This window comes from Capricornis sumatraensis, chromosome 16, assembly GCF_032405125.1.
Source record: "Capricornis sumatraensis isolate serow.1 chromosome 16, serow.2, whole genome shotgun sequence".
Lineage (NCBI taxonomy): Eukaryota > Metazoa > Chordata > Mammalia > Artiodactyla > Bovidae > Capricornis > Capricornis sumatraensis.
The window spans coordinates 44,931,672-44,940,727 of NC_091084.1; positions in this window are offsets into that span (position 1 = coordinate 44,931,672).

Sequence of the window (9,056 nt, forward strand, 5' to 3'; positions counted from 1 at the left end):
TAAAGGAAACCATAAAAAAAAAACCAAACTGAAAAGACAATCTATGAACTAGGAGAAAATATTTATAAATAATGCAATCAACAAAGACTTAATCTCCAAAATATACAAACAGCTCATACAACTCAATAACAAAAAGCAAACAACCCAACCAAAAAATGGGCAGAAGACCTAAGTGGCTATTTCTCTAAAAAAGACATATAAATGGACAGTAGGCACATGAAAAAATGCTCAACATTGCTAATCATTAGAGAAATGCAAATCAAAACTACGAGATACCACCTTCACCAGGCACAGCAGCCACCATTAATGTCTCCAAATAATAAATGCTGGAGAGGATGTAGAGAAAAGGGATCCCTCCCACACTATCGGTGGGAATGTAAATTGGTGCAGCCACTATGGAGAACAGTATGGAAGTTATTCAGAAAACTGAAAATTGAGTTGCCCTATGATCCAGCAATCCCACTTCTGGACACATATCTGGAGAAAACTACAATTCAAAAAGATATATGCACCATTATGTTCATAGCAGCACTTACAATAGCCAAGACATGGAAACAACTTAAATCTCCATTGATGGATAAAGAAGACTTGGTACATACATACAATGGGATACTACTCAGCCACTGAAAAATAAAGGTGAAATAATGCCATTTGGGGGCATTCCTTCTCTTTTTTTTGGCCCCTGTCTTTTCATCTCCACCAGCGCCAGGCGAACAGGCCCAGCAGCACCACAATGAGGAGCAACAGGAGGACGATGCCTGTGACAGCACTCACCCGGTGCCGCCCTGAACCCAGTGCTGGGCTGATCTTGGAATGGGGATTCAGCTTCTCCATCAAGAGGGCAGCTGCAGGTGGAGGCAGGGGCTGAGCCGGGGGAAGGCCCACTTGCTCTTCAAATTGCCTCACCCTGGGGCCTAGACTCCACTCATCTTAGGAGACCCGGGTTCTGGTCTTGGCCTGTTCCTCAATCCCTTCAGCCTCACCTGTGTGTGTCTCAATATTATCATTCTCAATGAAATTAGGTCAGAAAGAGAAAGACAAATATCATATGATATTGCTTCTATGTGGAATCTAAAATATGACACAAATGAACCTATCTACAAAACAGAAATAGGCTCACGGATATAGAACACACAGTTGTGGTTGCCAAAGGAGCGGGTATGCAGGGAGGGAGGGGTGGACTGGGAGTCTGGAATTAGCAGATGTAAACTGTTACATATAGGATGGATAAACAACAAGGTTCTACTGTACAGCACAGGAAACTACATTCAATATCCTGTGATAAACCATAATGGAAAAGAATATACATATATATGTATAACTGAGTCAACTTTGCTGTATGGTAGAAATTAACACAACATTGTAAATCAACTACCAGTTCAGTTCAGTCACTCAGTCATGTCCGACTCTTTGCGACCCCATGAACTGCAGCACGCCAGGCCTCCCTGTCCATCACCAACTCCTGGAGTTTACTCAAAATCATGCCCATTGAGTTGGTGATGCCATCCAATCGTTTCATACTCTGTTGTACCCTTCTCTTCCTGCCTTCAATCTTTCAAACATCAGGGTCTTTTCAAATGAGTCAGCTCTTCGCATCAGGTGGCCAAAGTATTGGAGTTTCAGCTTCAATATCAGTCCTTCCAAAGAATATTCAGGACTGATTTCCTTTAGGATGGACTGGTTGGATCTCCTTGCAGTCCAAGGAACTCTCAAGAGGCTTCTCCAATACCACAGTTCAAAAGCATCAATTCTTCAGCGCTCAGCTTTCTTTATAGGCCAACTCTCACATCCATACATGACTACTGGAAAAAACGTAGCCTTGATCAGACGGACCTTTGTTGGCAAAGTAATGTCTCTGCTTGTTAATATGCTGTTTAGACTGGTTATAACTTTTCTTCCAAGGAGTAAGCGTCTTTTAATTTCATGGCTGCAATCACCATCTGCAGTGATTTTGGAGCCCAGAAAAATAAAGTCTGTCACTGTTTCCACTGTTTCCCCATCTATTTGCTATGAAGTGATGGGACCAGATGCCATGATCTTAGTTTTCTGAATACGAAGTTTTAAGCCAGCTTTTTCACTCTCCTCTTTCCCTTTCATCAAGAGGCTCTTTAGTTCTTCACTTTCAGCCATAAGGGTGGTGTCATCTGCATATCTGAGGTTACTGATATTTCTCCTGGCAATCTTGATTCCAGCTTGTGCTTCATCCACCCCAGCATTTCTCATGATGTACTCTGCATATGCGTTAAATAAGCAGGGTAACAATATACAGCCTTGACGTACTCTTTTTCCTATTTGGAACCAGTCTGGCGTTCCATATCCAGTTCTAACTGTTGCTTCCTGATCTGCATACAGATTTCTCAAGAGGCAGGTCAGGTGGTCCGGTATTCCCTTCTCTTGAAGAATTTTCCAGAGTTTGTGATCCACATAAAGGCTTTGACCTAGTCAATAAAGCAGAAATAGATGTTTTTCTGGAACTCTCTTGCCTTTTCGATGATCCAATGGATGTTGGCAACTTGATCTCTGGTTCCTCTGCCTTTTCTATAACCAGCTTGAACAACTGAAAGTTCATGGTTCACACAGTGTTGAAGCCTATTTTGGAGAATTTTGAGCATTACGTTACTAGCGTGTGCTGCTGCTGCTGCTGCTAAGTTGCTTCAGTCGTGTCTGACTCTGTGTGACCCCATGAGATGAGTGCAATTGTGTGGTAGTTTGAACATTCTTTGGCATTGCCTTCCTTTGGGATTGGAATGAAAACTGACCTTTTCCAGTCCCGTGGCCATTGCTGAGTTTTCCAAATTTGCTGGCATATTGAGTGCCGCACTTTCACAGCATCATCTTTTAGGATTTGAAACAGCTCAACTGGAATTCTATCACCTCTACTAGCTTTGTTTGTAGTGATGCTTCCTAAGGCTCACTTGACTTCACATTCCAGGATGTTTGGCTCTAGGTAGTCACCATTGTGATTATCTGGGTCATGAAGATCTTTTCTGTACAGTTCTTCTGTGTATTCTTGCTACTTGTTAGGTCCATACCATTTCTGTCCTTTATCGAGCCCATCTTTGCATGAAATGTTCCCTTGGTATCTCTAATTTTCTTGAGAGATCTCTAGTCTTTCCCATTCTATTGTTTTCCTCTATTTCTTTGCACTGATCACTGAGGAAGGCTTTCATCTCTCTCCTTGCTATTCTTTGGAACTCTGCATCCAAATGGATATATCTTTCGTTTCCTCCTTTGCTTTTGGCTTCTCTTCTTTTCACAGCTATTTGTAAAGCCTCCTCAGACAACCATTTTGCCTTTTTGCATTTCTTTTTCTTGGGGATGGTCTTGATCCCTGTCTTCTGTACAATGTCATGAACCTCTGTCCATAGTTCATCAGGCCCTCTGTCTATCAGATCTAGTCCCTTAAATCTATTTCTCACTTCCACTGTATAATCATTAGGGATTTGATTTAGGTCATACCTGAATGGTCTAGTGGTTTCCCCTACTTTCTTCAATTTAAGTCTGAATTTGACAATAAGGAGTTCATGATCTGAGCCACAGTCAGCCCCCAGTCTTGTTTTTGCTAACTGTATAGAGCTTCTCCATCTTTGGCTGCAAAGAATATAATCAATCTGATTTTGGTGTTGACCATCTGGTGATGTCCATGTATAGAGTCTTCTCTTGCGTTGTTGGACGAGGGTGTTTGCTATGACCAGTGTGTTCTCTTGGCAAAACTCTATTAGCCAATAAAATAAATTTTTTAAAAACTCCTATTCTCATTTACTTATTTTTGTGAACAATGTAATATTTAACCACCAATACACATACAAAAACATAGGGCCATCCATCTCATTAACAAAGACATTTTTACTAAAATTTTTTTATGTTTAATAATTATTTATCATAATTTATAACACATTTATATTGTTCTGACCAATTATGTACTACTAATAATTATGATGCTAATTCAGCCCAGAAGAAATTTAATATCTATTATCTGATCATCTTAGGAAATATTCTTTAAATTTCAATTCATATTTTTTTCTTGTTGCAGAAAATAATAATTATCAATACAGACTATTAAGAATAAAAATATGTTATATCAGGATAAAATTCCATAGAGAGAAGTACAATGGATTTTTCAAGTTTAAGGAAAAGACGTAACATAAAATTCCAACTTTAAAGAACTTTTTTTTTAATTAATAATAGTGGGCATCAAATTGCCATGGTATTTAAGTCCTATTGATACACTTCTAAGGTTTTATACCAGTTTTAAATGTCAATATATGCAATGAGCCATAAATTACATCCTTTGAAATTATTTAAACTTATAATACAAATTCAAAACATGATTGTGGGAAATACAGAAGCTTAAACATTTGAAGACTGCTGGCTGAAGACAACATCAGGAAATACTTGCCAAGAGTAGTTGTATTCTCTCCCTGGTGGTTCAGTCAGTCAAGAATCTGCCTGCAATGTGGGAGACTCGAATTCAACTCCTGTGTTGGGAAGATCCCCTGGAGGAGGGCATGCCAACCCACTCCAGTACTCTTGCCTGGAGAATCCCCATGGATAGAGGAGCCTGATAGGCTGTAGTCTACAGGGTCGAAAAGAGTCAGACATGACTGAGCAACTAAGATTAGCACAGCACAGTAGTTGTATAAATGAATCTTTGCTAAATTTAACTAGCAGCAAATTTAAGACCAAGAGGAGATTGTTACCATAATCCATTCACTTCTTATGTTTACTGATTGACTGGCCTCTCTGTGCTGGGAACTGTACTATGATCTGGAGATCAAATAGCATCCACGGTCCTGCCCTTGTGGAGTTGACAGGCCTGGAGAAAATCAATGAGGCCTAAACCAAGGTAGTAGCATCAAGGGTGGAGGTAAGAGAACAGATGTCAGTATTACTGACACTTGCTGACTTATCTCTATGTCTGTGTCTTTATTGCATATCTTCCTTTTTAAAAAAATAAGACCAACTTGCTGAAAGTCTAAGTCCAAATATTGAAGGCGCAGATGGAAGGCCTCCTTGAAACTGAGTGCTTTTATGACCCAATCCCCACCAAAATTTTAAATAACAAAAATAATTCCTGCTCATTTTAAGAACTCAAGTTAAGTCAAACGTAAAAGTGAACAGGTAGATAGCATATTAAAAAGCAGACACATTACTCTGCCAACAAAGGTCCGTCTAGTCAAGGCTATGGTTTCTCCAGTAGTCATGTATGAGTTGGACTGTAAAGAAAGCTGAGCACCGAAGAATTGATGCTTTTGAACTGTGGTGTTGGAGAAGACTCTTGAGAGTCCCTTGGACTGCAAGGAGATCCAACCAGCCCATCCTAAAGATCAGTCCTGGGTGTTCACTGGAAGGACTGATGTTGAAGCTGAAACTCCAATACTTTGGCCACCTGATGCAAAGAGCTTACTCATTTGAAATGACCCTGATGCTGGGAAAGACAGGACAGGAGGAGAAGGGGATGACAGAGGATGAGATGGCTGGATGGCATCACCAACTCAATGGACATGAGTTTGGGTAGGCTCAAGGAGTTGGTGATGGACAGGGAGGCCTGGCGTGCTGCAGTTCATGGGGTCTCAAAGAGTCAGACATGACTGAGCAACTGAACTGAACTGAACTGAACTGAACTGAACTGAGCCTCTTTGTCCCGTTCAATCTCATTTCTGTAAAAAGACAGCTGTTACAAAATGGGATGATTTCTATGATGCCAGACCCCAAGTGGAGGAGGATGTAGACCGGATCAAAGATGAATGAGCCAGACTCCTGTGTTATGCTGTCCTGGATCCAAATCTTTGCTTGCCTTGATGGTCTAAATCAACGTGGCAAGTTATACACACATGGACACACTCAAGATTGTCAAAGATGAAATTGTGACATGGTTTATGTTTCCAGCTGGCTCTGACTCCAGGGCCCCAGGGTATCTGTCTGTGTGTAGTCCCTGCAGGCCAAAGCCTAGTCCCCATCCATATCAGTCCTTTCAGGGACTTGGATGTTTGAAAATCCCGCTCAGTCTCAAAATTGGTCTCAGCACTGCTTCCACTGATCAACATGTCCTGCTCCAGGAGTTGACCTGCTGCAGACAGTACCCAGGGGGCAGGGTCTCAGCCTACACAGCTTCCCTGAACAGCTGTTTGGGAAACTTTGGAGTTCTGATCCTGTATTTGTGCCTCCTTGACTTCAGGCAGGCCCAGACGTCCCCAGCAGCAAAAAAGCAAGCAGATTTGCCAGAGGAGTACCAGCCAGCCAGTTCAGTTCATTCTGCTTTCATTTTTCCCACCTATGAGGTATTTGGCAGCTCATGTAAGTGTTGATAACCCTATGAGACTGAGACAAATGCCCTGCTCAAGGAATATACTAGCTCTTTCATTTACTTGTACACTTCACCTTTTAACTCAGGAAAGCTCTGGCAGGACACAGCACTGCTTTTCTCCACATTTTCCGTATTGCAGGAGTGGAGAAAGCATTTGATGAAAGACTGAGCGAATGAATGAATGAACAAATAACTACATGGTTTCTGTAAATTTCAGTTTTTTAAGTCTGTCACTTTAAAAATATGCTACCATCCCCTCTCTTGATTCAGGTCCTCATAATCTCTTACCTGTACCCTGCACCCAGCCCAGAAAGAGTCTCAGCATTATCCCTATACCTGTTCTTGGCATCATCCATCACTCCATTTCAGCTTTACCATCACAGTCTGCCTTGGAAATCATCTGACTCATTTCATTATGCTCTAAATTCAACCATTCATTCATTCAACAAACATGTATTGAGGGACCTCCCTGGTGGGCCAGTGGCTAAAACTTCGTGCTCCTGATGCAAGGGGCCCAGATTCGATCCCTGGTCAAGGAACTAGAGCCCACATACCACAACTAAAAGTTTGCAAGCCACAACTAAGACCCAGTTGGCCAAATAAATAAATAAATAATTTTTTAATATGTATTGAGCATCCACTATGTTCCAGGTATTGCTCTGGCTCCTTGGGACACATCAATAAGTTTAAAAAGACAAAACAAATATCAGTGTTCTGCAAGGGCTCATATTTGAATAAATATGTTACATCATATGTCATACTATAAAAAGTTAGATTAAAAAGAAAAAAAAGCAAGGAAACCAGCATAAGAGCGCAGGGTGAAAGATGCTGCCAGGAGCTGTCCTACTGAGAAAGGGAGCTAAGTGAGCTGAGCAAAATCTCAGAAGAGAAAGCAGGGAAAGAAGACAAGGAGGATAGCTGAGAGAAGGATGTTCTAAGTAGAGAGAACTGAGGCAGGGTGTGTCTGACATGACTGAGGAACAACAAGAAGACCCTTTGCTGGAGCAAAGTGACTGATGACGAGAACAGTAGGAGCCAGAGGTGCAGTCGTCTAGATCAGATCACACAGGACTTTGTCAGATGGTTTTGAGCAGAGGGACTTGCTCTGACATGTTTGAAAAGAATTCCTCTGGCTTCTGAGTGGAGAACAGACTCCTGGAGGTGGGGGTGGATTCAGAAGCAGAGGAAATTGTGGGAGCTACTGCAGTAACCCAGGCAAGAAATAACTAAGAGTGCCTCTGACCAGGACGGTAGCAGTGCAGGTGGTGAGCAGTGTATGGATTCGCTTCTGGATATATTTTGAAGACAGAGCCGTAGGGATTTCCTGACAGGTTGGAGGTAGGAGGTGAGAGAAAAAGTAAAGAATGACTCTCAGGCTTTATTTAGTCTGAGCAATGGAAGAAGAGCACCCTCATCAACTGAAGCAGGGGAGGCTGTGCGTAGAGAAGTACTGCTAAGTCACTTCAGTCACGTCCGACTCTGTGCGACCCCATAGACAGTACAGGGGGTAAGATTAGATGTCTGCATGTGGACACGTTGACCTTGGGTTCTCTTTTAAACTTTTAAGTGGAGATGTCAAGTAGACAACTGGATAAATGACTAGGGAGAGAGATCTGGGCTGGCTCTCTCATGGCTTCCCATGCTTTAAACATGGAGTTCACTGACATCTCCCAAATCAGCTGACTTGTCCCTTAAACTGCAATTTCTTAAATTCCATTGCCTACTTGATTTATTCATTTAGCTTTCTAACAGGCATCTCAGATTTAACATGTCCAAAAATAAGTTCCTAATTCTCTGACTCCCTCTATAAAACACAAACAGAACAAACAATAAAAATTTTTAAATATGGCAGTTCCATTCTTTCTAAAACTTTAAGCCATCACCGGCTCTTCCTTTCAAACTTCACATTCAAACCATCAACAAATGCTGCTGAATCCATACCCAGCCTATCTGTACCACCTTTACCAATGCACCCTGGTTCAAAGCACCATATCATCTCTTGCCTGAATTATTAACAACCTCCAAACTCTGACAGTCTGACAATCAAATTGATTCTTTTAAAAGGTAAATCAGAGCATCTCATTCCCCTCCTCAAAACCCCCAAATGGCTCCACTATCACAGTATGCGGTACAATCCACCACTCTGCTTGCTCCCCCTTCATCTCCCACTTACTCCACTTCCATCACACAGGCTTCCTCCCACAGGCCAAGCACATGCCCCTGCCGCAGAGCCTTTCACTGGTGTTTCTTCTGCCATGAAAGCCCCCTCCCCAGATTTGCAAAATGGCTGCTCTTTCACCTCCTTCATATCTCTGCTCAAACGTTACATCAGAAAAAAATCTTCCCCAACTACTCTGCACAAAAGAAGTACACCTAATCTCCCTCACCTGGCTTCATTTCTCTCTGTTGCACTTATGATTATCAGACAATATAATACATAATACCTAATATTTAATATATGTGTATTGTATGTCTCCCTAACTAGAATGTGAGCTTCACAGTAGCACAGACTTGTTTTGTTTTGTTTTGTTCACTTCTCTATCCTCAGTGCTTGGACCAGTGCCTGGCAGGTAGTAGACATTCACTAAATATTTGCGAGAGGAAGGAAAGAGGGAAGGAAGAAAGGAAGGCTGGCTTCTTTGGAGCTTAAGGGTTCATCATGACACCAGAAATTGGCTGGAGAAAAAAGACCTCAGTACCAACTCTTGAACACAAGTTCACGGCATAACCACCACCCACCTACCCCGCC